This window comes from Sinocyclocheilus anshuiensis, unplaced genomic scaffold (assembly GCF_001515605.1).
Source record: "Sinocyclocheilus anshuiensis isolate Anshui unplaced genomic scaffold, SAMN03320099.WGS_v1.1 scaffold29, whole genome shotgun sequence".
Classification (NCBI taxonomy): Eukaryota; Metazoa; Chordata; class Actinopteri; order Cypriniformes; family Cyprinidae; genus Sinocyclocheilus; species Sinocyclocheilus anshuiensis.
The window spans coordinates 563,392-575,519 of NW_015539835.1; the positions used below are offsets into that span (position 1 = coordinate 563,392).

Below are 12,128 nucleotides of genomic sequence, written 5' to 3' on the forward strand. Positions count from 1 at the left end.
TATATATATATAAGATTGTAGAGATTTAAAGCTTATTAACAGACTGCAGTTTCTGTTCCTTATAGACTTTACAAATGTAGTTTAGGAGGTCTAAAGAGATACAAGGCACCTTAAGATTAAAAACACAATGCTTATTGAGAATTTGGGGGAGAGATTCTAATTGAACATAATACAAACCTTAATGATAAAATGTGAATGTTTTATAGGACATATGCATTGTCTGTTCTCAAAATATAAATAGTAACCCCAGACATTTATGTTGTTGGTGTTTCTTTTCCTTCCCTTTTCTGACAGTTAATGTTTGAATCCTTAAAGAAGCACATTAAATGTTTGTTTACAACAACTTCATGGATGTATATTTTGTACATTTTGTGTTATTTGCCAAATCAATGTGCTACGTCACACGCAGTTATGCTGTGATCGATGTGTGTGTGAGTTCCTCTTAGCGGACACTTGCTGTTGAAGACCGTTGGTGTGGTAGCTTAATTGTTGTCTTTCCAGTTCAGTATGTTCTTGCTTGTTTTTCTGGATTTTTCTTTCCTCTCTCTATGTGTGAAAAGAGTGTTTATGTAGATGACTCTGCTTATCATTGTCTTTTAGAATCTGTGCAATAAGAGATGTGGTTTTGAGTTTTGTACATCACCCACAGAAAGCTCTATGGATGTCATAGATGTTGTCTACTATACAAATATTTATACTTCTAAAGTTGCAAAATACTGAAAATAAAGCATGTCAAAAATGACCTTTTATGGCATTTTATTGTCTTTTTACTTCATACAGACCCACATCTGTTTTTTGAAAACTAAGGTTTTAGTCATTTAAAAAAAAAAAAAAAGCCTTTTTTAACACTGACAATTTTGATAATTAATTTCTTTTCAAGTTTTTCAGCATATACTTGCCAATTTTGATCTCCAACTTAAAGCAGATATTCATGTTATAGGTTTATGTGGTCTGCATTTGGAAGGAGACCAACTAAACTCTTAATTTAACGTTGTGAATATCTTGAATATTTTCTAATTCTCCTGGCAAGGCAGAAAATGGCAAATGTAATTATAATTGCAACTAGAATTATAACAAATGCAAGTACACCTACAGGAAATTCACACTGCAGTTCGGCATCAATAATCCTTGTTCCTGTTGCATTACAAACGGTCTCCATTAAGTGTTTTACTTTGATTAGATTTTTTGTAGCCCAGTTGATGAACTCAAAGTTGCTACAGTTGCATACCAGAGGATTGTAGCTCAGATCAACAGTACTCTTATTTCCCAGATCCATAACACTTCCAACATCCACTGTCACAATGGCATTACTGGCCAAGTTAAGTTGGAGAAAATGCAGGGAGTAAAATCCAGAGGTGCTCAGTTTGACCAGTTTGCTTTCACTCAAGTCTACTTGCCTGAGATGTGTGAGACCTTTAAACAAGTTCTCTTCTAAAGCAGTTATGTTGCATGAAGATAAAATGAGGGTTTCCAAAAGAGGGACGTCTTTAAAGAGCTCTGACAGGGTAAGAACCCCTCTTTGAATGGTATTCCCTTTCAAATTGAGGAGTTGCAAGTTCTTCAAGCCTTTAAAGATGTACACATTTGTCAGGCTGGTATTTGACCAGGAACGATTTAGAGTTTTGAGATTCTGTAGATTGCTAGATGTGAGCTGTCATTCAGAGTGTAGTATGAATGGCTTAAGTGCTCCAACTGTGGAGTTGCATTGAATGGCTGTGAACTCCAGAACATCTGTGAGCCATAGCTGAGATTGAGGAGCTTCAGTTCACTCAGACCAAACAGCTGGTCATTACAACAAGGTCCTCTGGGATTTACTGAACTGAGACTGAGATCCAGCTCCTTCAGGATACTAAGACTCTCCAAGCATATATTGCTAATATTGAGTTGCTTTGAATTCCCACTCACTTTTTGGATCGGTTTCATACAATCCCAGGTTCAGTCTGTTGCATTTAAGGCCTTCAAGCCCTTTCAGTAGGGACGAGAAGTTCATCTTGCTAAGGCAGCCACTGAAATCAAGACTACTCAAGTTCAGTGACTGAAACGCACCTGGTTCTATATAGACAAAATAATTTCCTTTAAAGCTGATGCTCATCCCGTGCACATTGTGGAGTGGTGCTAAATCAGGCACATGTATCCTGTCAATAGAGTTCATATCCAACTGCAGGTTGCGTAAGCTTTGACAGTGGAAACTGCTTAGTCCATCTAATGAGCGAATTTCACTTCCCCCAAGGTCCAGAACCTCCAAATATGCAAGATTATCTGATGGGATGTCTGATAGGCTTCGGATCTTTGACTGTGCAAGGCTTAGATATTTCAATGCTGGAGGTCCAGTAAAAGCTCTTTCTGTGGGTTTCCAATTAGGATAAGGACCGCCAAGTCAGGCTGATATTTAAAAATGTCTTCATACATGAAAGTGATGCCACATCTGTGAGTTACAGAGTTAGATGTGAGAAGAAGAAACATTAGATTCACTGATGCACCATTTTACACAATTCATCTTGAAATAGAAGTCATTTTGCTCGCCTTGTCAGGTCTAAATAATTCAAGCTCTTTAGCCTCTGAAAAGTGAAGTTGTATAGGGCAGGAAGATAGTTGAAACTAAATTTCAAAATTTGGACAGAATTTGGTATCTCATCTGGAATGACTTGTAGGTCCATATCACTACAATCATAGCCATTAGCTAGTTGAAAAACATAATAATTAAATAAAAATAAACTATTAAACCAAACATTAGTGTTACACTGAAAACTAAATAATATTAAACTACATAATATAAAACAACATAAGCAGTATATTAATTAATGGCTCACTTTTGTCCATAATGTTGAAAATCATGCAAAATAAACTATCATAAATGTACCTGTTGACACTGTCTCCTAGCCCATGGTGTCGCTTCATTATGTGGTAAAAAGTGAAGCAGAATAGTGTAACGTGTAGAAAATAAAATGATTCTCCATAGTGTACAAGACAGAAGAGAACAGCGTCTCTTCTTCATTCAAATATATAAATAAAAATAGAGGAACTTCATGTAAAACAAGAAGTGTTCAGCGATAACTTCCTTTTATGTTACCAATGGTTTTCTGTATGTTTAGAGGCCCACATGATTCCGCTGTGATGAAGTACAGAAAGCAAATACAGAATTCTCAATTGTGGGAAAATTTCACCTCTTTCAGTGTGGTAAAAGAGACCAGAACTTTCCAAAAATCAGCTGATCCTCACCAGGTCGAAAAAAAAATAAATACTTGAATTTTTGCTTAGCGGCACACCAGATACAAAAAAATTTGAGTTTCAAGAAATTTGAGATACAAAGAAGGAAATTGTTGGAGTTTTTGTTTGCTTGTTTGTTTTTATCCTAAAGAGTAGTACAATAAAAGAAAAAATCTTAATTGAACATTAAGTAACAATTTGTGTGAAAAGAAAAGTCATTGGGCAAACAACTTCAAATTGAAATAAATACTTTTATCTAAGATTGTGACTGGATCCAATATGTGTCCATTTCGAACATCTGTTTCAAAAGAATTATCTTCACTTATGCCAAACTCTATGTTGCAGTATTACCATTATTAGTGTTCAAGGGGGAAATCATGTCCCGGGGGCTTATTTGCAGTGACCTTTAGCTGTATTATACCCTCAAAGAGAACAGTGTGTGTGGAAGGCTAAATCCTAGAAATCAAATATGTTGGGTCAAATTTGATTCAAAGATTTAGCATGCTGAAAGGCCAAAGTTAAATGTGGTTTAAGGTTGAAGGTTATAAAACATAGTTCAAATCTGAACTGCAAATACCACAGTTAAAGCACTCTATTTAGTTATTTTATTAAAAAAAATATATCTAAAAAAAATCATCACATTATGTCACAAAGACTACTTCTAATTCCAGAAACTATTTGTACTATTTTTCTTCTGTAAAACATTGCATCAGTTCACGAGACTATTCAGTTAATCGATGTCACCACTGATTGCGTTTGGACTGTTATATAAGTTGGTGAAACCAGAGGATAATATTTATGACCTGATCAAAATACTGAAGTAGAAGGGGGTGTGCCTTTATATTTGCTTTATAGCATGCACTGCTTGAATAGTCTATTCTGATTGGCTGGAAGATTTACATTCAAACTGTTGAATGCACAGGTAGTTCCGGTCAGTTTAATCACCTTCTAAATGAATGTAATGACTTTACTTCACACAACTGTCACTCGCACCTACAACCGTGAGCACAGTAACATTCAGGATCACAGAAACTTGTTGATAAAAGCAAACAAGTTGTGTCTAAGAAGTGCCAGTCTAATAAAGCAGTGTTAAAAATGCATAAAATTAATAGACATATATATTATTCGGCTATATATTATTAGGCCTAAGCTTTATTAACTTTACTGGAACTGGACACTGACTTGTGGCATCATATTGGAACTGAGTACACGGCCAAGCCAATGTCCCTCACAAAGCCTTGCAATAGAAGCAATTTTCCTGTAGGGGGTGTTATTTTCCTGTCTTTGCTCTCCTCTGTAATAGGGTGAAAAACTGTGATGTTGGTGGTTATGCAATCCTTACATCCAATTGAGAAAAAAAGGCGACTCTCGTTATAATGTACGTATAAATAGAAATCAATCGTTTTCAGATTACAGTGTCTCAGTGGGGCCAGAGGATTACTCTGTTTTCAAATCCAAATGTTAATACACGGGACATGACTCCAGATAGGATTTAATGACTTCCTGTATGTCTTATGTGGACCACCAATTGCTTTAATGGATTTGTATTGATATGTGCAATATATAATTGTAATGTATTTGACACAATTCATGTCTTTATGGATTATCTTCACATATCTAATTTATGTAATTGCTAATTTCTCTGTACACATGTATTTATCATCTTTATTACTGGTTTACACAACATCTACCTGGATGACTATTATTGTTTCATTACTAGTTAATCAAAAAGAGCTTCAAAGATATTCTAGCAGCAATACTGTTAAATAAGTGTGGATAGTCATTGTAAAAGTAAAGGTTGAATGTGTCAGATGTCACACAGTTACTAAGAATTTCAAGGAAGCTGAAAAAAGGGAACAGTGGAAATTATGCACTAATGATCATCTGCATTATGACGTTTGGCTCATAAGATCACTTGGTCAATATACATGGCAAAGTTTCAGCTAAAGTGGTGATTTTGCAGATTTCCCCATTTCAGTGTTTAGTATCACATCAGCTGATTTCAAGTATTGGGAAAAATAGTTGATTTAACCAGGAATGTGTCAGTAAAACTACATGAGTCTTAAAAAACAACCATAATTTCCACCAAACTTATGGAAATTCCATACAGTTATTTTTGCTACAGCATTCTTTCGAAAAGCATCTTACACAGTTTGAAGGACCTTCAGTGGTATTTTGACAGAATCTAGCTGAATTGTCTAATAGTCAAGTCAAGTCACCTTTATTTATATAGCGCTTTTAACAATACAGACTGTGTCACAGGGTTGTAAACAAGGATGTTATTTTTACTTTCAACAACAGCTTGTAAGACGCAGCCAACAAATGCAGTGAGCAGCAATTTACCCTCAACAGATGAAAGGACAGTACGACAAAGATATCGCTATCCTCAGCTTACATTCAAACTAATGTTTTATTGTGAATATGAGATTGAGCTGAAAAATGAATGCTGTATCAGATGCAGGTAATCACACTCGCTCAGTCCATCTATCATAATACTCGACTCTACATAATACAAAAATACATAAGGAGCTTTTAATACAGTAATAAAATAAGCTTTTAATGAAGCAACTCAACGTTCCTTTGTTTATAGCTCTAAAGTGATGTTTTTGAATTAGTAACGGAGGTTTGGGCTCTGCTGTTAAACTGTCAAACTGAGATTTAAATCTGTGGTGGAAGGAAGTAGTTCTGCACAAAAGAGGGTTTTAAAGGCACTCCGTTGTTGTTTTCTTATATATTTACACACTCGTGCCATCAAACTGTTGTATAAATGCAATATCACACTCGTAGCCATGAGATATGGCTGTATATTGTCACACTGTGATTACCTATGGCACTCGGCCTGCAGCCTATGAGTGTGATATTTCTCATTTATATATAGATACATACATACAGTTTATATATGTAAAATTGATGATGATGATAATTATACACAGTTCAGGAGAGTCATGTAAACTGAGCTACATAATACATCTTTGTACTTGCTTAAAAATAATTTGAACAATTAAACCATTCAGAACCATTCATAAAAAGCCACAATTTTGGCATTTTTTTTTGTATATATCTGTGAAACAAGATATATTTATCCATTTTTCTTCTCAAACACTGAAGCATTATCATATGTATTATCAAATGCACATCATACCTTTTGTCTTTTTTTGTTTTGGTGGATGAGGCTGCAATTTGCTCAAAGTCATTATATTGCACATTTAACAACCCCTTTTTAATTCTTGGATTAATGCTGCCAGTAATAAAGGATTACGAATAGAGAAAATCTGCCATGGTCACATGCTGAAGCATAATAGCACACTGAAATCACACCCCCACATCGTGACACAGAAACAAAATTACTGGAGGGCCTATTCAGCCCACCACCCACATCAGCTGTTCTCAGTCATGATACTGCAGATGCATTTGTGCCCACTCGCAAATATTACTAAGCAGAAAAAAAATCCTTCCTCCCAGACCATAATCCTCTTAGAGATTTTAATGCCCCCTGCTCTCCCTTCCTCTTAAAGCGAGCTTTAATGAAATGGGGCAGAAAACGGCACTAGGTATTGAGGACAATTGTGGCAACTGTCATAGCTGCATGAAATCAAATGTCTCATACGAGTGGAGAGGCACACAAAGAGCAGACAGCAAGCCTCCTCTGACCCAAATTGCTAAATTAGACATCAATGAATGACCCTTAATCTCACCCGACTAAATTGAAATCATTCTGACAGCCCCCTCATCAGAAGTGAATGCAGAAAGAAAGAGGAGGCCATTCCTCTCTTTCACCTTTTATTAACTGTTCATGTTGTGCTTTATGTAACACTCCACCCTCCACTGTTCTTCAAACACGCACTTACACAAATAAATCAAGGTGATTGCAGAAAATAGCACCAACCAATGATGAACTGTAATTATAATCATGTGCTATCATATGCTGCTCTCCAGGCCTAATTTATGTGATTTCTGGGAGAAAATTTTTTCCCATAGCCTTGAATGATTCGATACTCACAATCTTGAAGGCTGCTTAAGAAATACAAACAAATGAGGTGTGTTAAGAATCCGTGGGATTCTCTTTCTTTAAGTAGGCCAAGGCTTCTGGATGAAATGTGTTTCATTTGTGTTATACAAGGTATTCACTGCAGCCCAGATGTTTGTTTTTAAAGAAGCATAAATTAGAAAATGATAGTTTTGGGACAAATAGTTTTTGGTAGTTTTGGAATAAATAGCCAAAAACCTTAATAAAAGCACATTGTCTGACTTTAAGTCTGTTAGAGTAATTACAGATAAAATACAATTCAGACTGAATATCAGACTGCTTTGTCTCTCCAAAAGAGTCCTTGTTATTACATGTACTGTAGTAAAAACTATAAATTGTGAATTATATGCACCTAACCCTAAATCAAACCCTAATCCTAACCCTAAACCCTAAATACATGTTGTTATTTACATGCTCTAATTAATATTACTCACTACTCAAATATATAATTACAGTGTAACAGGGACACCTTAAAATAAAGTGTAAGCTAATGTTTCTATTCAGGCTCTTTAACAAACAACCAACACTAAACCTAAACCTTATAACTGCATGTTGTTAATTCATTTTACTCAGTGTTAACTTGTGGAATTACACTGTAACAAGAACACATTAAAATAATCATAGTTTGCTTTGTTTTACATCTCACTTAGGGTGTCAGGTTTATATGAAATAGATAATATCAATAAACCGTGTGAAAACATTGTGAACAGTTGTACATGAAATTCTGGTAAAATAGCATAAAATGTGTATAATCTACAAAAATAATAAAGACAGTCTATTCTGATATAACAAACACTTCTGTTTGTAGATAGCTACTTCCTACTAATTGTCTCAAACAAAACCCTCCATGTCTTTTAAATATTTTATGCAACTAGTCTGATAAACTTTGGCAAATTCAGTGATTATGTCATCCTCAAATGTGCTAGCTGTATCAGATTGCTTGGTCTTGGAAGATTTTGATGAGAAATGTTGACATTTTGTTGACGTGACATGTGGCCAAGTATGGTGACCCATACTCGGAATTAAAGATGGAGCGCTTGACGGATTTGCGTTTCATCCTTTCGCAGGGGCCATGCTAATCTTCTCTGTATCGATCCAATTTTAGTATATGTGCCGCCATGGCGAGTGGGTGCATTTCCCAAAAGCATAGTTATCCAGTGATTACAAGTTCCATTGCTACCAACATAGCTCATTGATTTAATGTTTCCTGAATTTATAGTTCCAAAAAGCATTGCAAAGTTGTGTGGTTGGAGGTTGGTGCCGATAGCCTTGTGGCAGCGTGCAGACATATAGTGCTGTTGCGCTATGGGTGTCCCAAATTTGAATCCTGGCTTGTGGACCTTTCCTGATCCCATCCCCCCCTCTCTCTCCCTCTTTGCTTCCTGTCAATACTTACTTTTCTGTCAAAATAAAGGTGAAAAGCCAAAAATAAAAAAGTTGTGTGGTTGGAAATACAGCCCTTGACCTGTGGTTAGAATCATAGTTTCTTGCTGGTATGATACACTAGATGGACAAAAGTAGGGACACACCTCTTAATTATTGAATTCAAGTGTTTCAATCAGACCCATTGACACAGGTGTAAAAAATCAAGCACCTAGCCATGCAGTCTGTATCCATCCAGTAAAGTCAGAATTTAAACCTTCGTTTCCTCACTCAAAATGTTTCTTTTCTACTCTTTTGGCATGGTCAGCAGTTATTATTTGATTCCAATTACTTTTGTGGTACTACTAGCACTGGTTTTGCCATCCAGCTGGTCCAATTGCAAGAGTATAGTGATGACCACAGCAGTGGTTTTCATACTTTTCCTCATTAAATAAGATTTATTTAAATAAGAAAACTCTCTAACAATTAGGCCATGACTGCCGCATAAGTGAGCGGCAGTTGATGTTTGAGGTCAGAGGTTGATGACAGAGGTCAAAGAAGAATGGCCAGACTGGTTCAAGCTGATTGAAAGGCAACCGTAGCTCAAATAATGCAGAAGAGCAACTCTGAATGCACGTGTCAAACCTTGAAACAGTAGGGGTATAGCAGCAGAAAACGTCACTGGATGACATATCTGTCAGCTAAGAACAGGAAATGAGGCTACAATTTGCACTGGCTCACCAAATTGGGCAATATCAGATTCGAAAAAGATCGCCTGGTCTGAGTTTTGATTTATATTGTGACATTTGTGACAAAACAATTTAACAGTTTATGTTTATTAACCTTTATTAACAGTTAACAGTTCATTAACAGTTTAGACTGCTACTGGTGGTGTAATGGTGTGGGGGATATTTTCTTGACACACTTTGGGCCCCTTAGTACCAGTTGAGCACCGTTTAAATGGCACAGCCTTCCTGAGTATTGCTGCTGACCATGTTCATCCGTTTTTGACCACAGTGTACTCATCTTGTGATGGCTACTTCCAGCAGGAAAGTGTGCCATGTCACAAAACTTAAATCATCTCAAACTGGTTTCTTGAACATGACAATGAGTTCACTATACTCAAATGGCCTTCACAGTCACCAGATCTCAATCCAAAACCCCTTTGGGATGTGGTGGAACGGGAGATTTGCATCATGGATGGGCAACTGACAAATTTTAAGCAACTATGTGATGTTATCTTGTCAACATGGAACAAAATCTCGGAGGAATGTTTCCAGCACCTTGTTGAATCTATGCCATGAAGAATTAAGGCATTCTGAAGGAAAAAGGGGGTCCAGTTTATCCAATAAAGTGTACCTAATTAAGTGGCAGGTTAGTGTGAAGCGCCATTTTTGATGAGTTACATATCAGCTTTGAGTAAAGCAGTTCTAAATAATCAGTTTGGGGGTTAATAAAACAGTCACACTTTTTGGAAAGGCAAATGGAACAGGCAAGTGCACACTCAGTATATCAGATAGGGCAGTCAGCATTTCACACACTGTTATCATAACACATTTCACAGGCCTGCCGGGAGAAAATGTGTATGTTCCAAATAGTTGACTTTATGAAATCTGCCGATGCAAAAACGCGTGATACATAGCAGATGTCATTGGTAAAGCATAAATGCTGAGTAAAATGGAGCAAAACTGCACATTTATTTAATCAATCAAACAAGATATTGTTGTGGACAAGGACACTTGTGAGACTTAGCACAGTGGCCTTATTATCAAGACAACAATATTTGCCTTTGTTGCATTGTGCTGCAGGTTACAACGCCTATTCAGTGATATGTCAATTCTGTCATTGTCCTTGCAAACAATTACAAACGATTGTGAAGTATAAGACAGATAACTTCAACAAACAGCACTTTTTGAGCACAGTATGCTAAATGTTAAGAGTTCTTTGGACTTTTTTTTTTTTTACTTAAAATAAAATATTTCATAATTTGTTCACCCTTATGTTGCTCCAAATTCAAATAACTTACTTCTTTGGATTACAAAAGGAGATGTTTAGCAGAATGTTTGAGCTGCTCTTTTCCATACAATGAAAGTGAATGGTGACCAAAGTATTTTAAAATTACAAAAAGCTACTTGAAATTACATAAAATGTTCTATCAGGCTTTTGCGCTGTAGGTTAAGTCTTATGCTATAAATATCTCTTTTATGTACCGCAGAATAAACTGATACAAGTTTTGGAACAACTCTGTTTTGTTTTCATGGGACAAAGTGGTCTAAAGAAATTCTCCCTTCCCCCTCTCTCTCTTCCACTGGTTAAATAAATATTACGATTATATATGCAAGCATTTTTAAAATGCAGGACATTTGGTAACAGAGTAGGCAGCGCATAACCTCAACACAGACCGGTTGTATACACAGCAATCCGAGAGACAGATAAATCCCCCGCCTGTATTAACTTCAGATGGAATTAGTTCAAGAACATGTTGTGAACTGGGAGCAAGCCAAGCTTCAGTCCAACAGTCCTATGTTGCAATTAACAGTCAAAGCTCCAGTCTTAAAAATGGAAACTCTGGCTGCTTGTACTAAAAGACAATAATAAACATATCAATCAGAGGCAATTTGTTACATGAGAGTTTTGAAAGAAAAACACATTGCTTTCAGGAATAGCAGTGTGTAGAATAGTCTGAGATAGATGTGTGTTTGGTTGGCTGGAAAAGCACAGAAAACATTCCAGATGCATATGGAGAAGAGCTTCCAGCACTCATCCCAGCCATTCATCTAATGTTTGCTCTTGGTTTGGGAGCTGGCAGACTTCCCATCTCATATGTTTTGAATTTAACTGAACAGGAATTGTTTCAAGCGATCAGTGGCCTGATCAAATAATGCCAATTTCATGGATAAATGACAAAAATCTTCTGGTTAATTACAATAAAATAAAATCCTGTCCTGAGAGTTCTAGAGTTCTAGCTCTGAGTGTTCTGTGTTTTTTAGTGGATTGCTGAATTATTGCAAGCTAGCTTGTAATTGGCCAAAATCCAAAGAGCCTGCCCACATATCCCAGCGTGATCTTTGTAGTTGTAAGTATTCATATACAAAGTGTGGTTCTAGCAAACATACATTTTGCATATTGACAGTATGTAAAATAAGTATTTTACATAACATTAGCAAAAAGACACATGGTTTGATTATTTGTGGTATCATTAATGTGCAATGCTTAATGTTAAAGATTCTGAAAAAAAATAATAGTAATAGCGATGCTTCCATTAGCAAACACTATAAATGAATCAATTGGATCAATATTTAATATTGAATTTAGTGTTTGATATTAAGGTCAGTACAACAAATTCAAAGAGAATTCACAAAGGTTTAGTTTATGATGACAGTTATTTAAGGCTACATTCAGCTTTTTGTTCTTAAGATATATTAACGTGTTCCTAAAAATAAAGACTTATGATAACATACAGTATATACAAATAAACCATGCCTCTGTGTGACAAGTGGTTTGATGTAACACAACATCAAAACAACACTTT

At 36.0% G+C, this 12,128-nt stretch overlaps 1 pseudogene; it reads right to left on the bottom strand.

Annotated features, from left to right (window-relative positions):
- Positions 1-985: 985 nt before the first annotated feature.
- Positions 986-2,957, bottom strand: LOC107684375 (CD180 antigen-like; annotated as a pseudogene).
- Between the last annotated feature and the right edge of the window lie 9,171 nt (positions 2,958-12,128).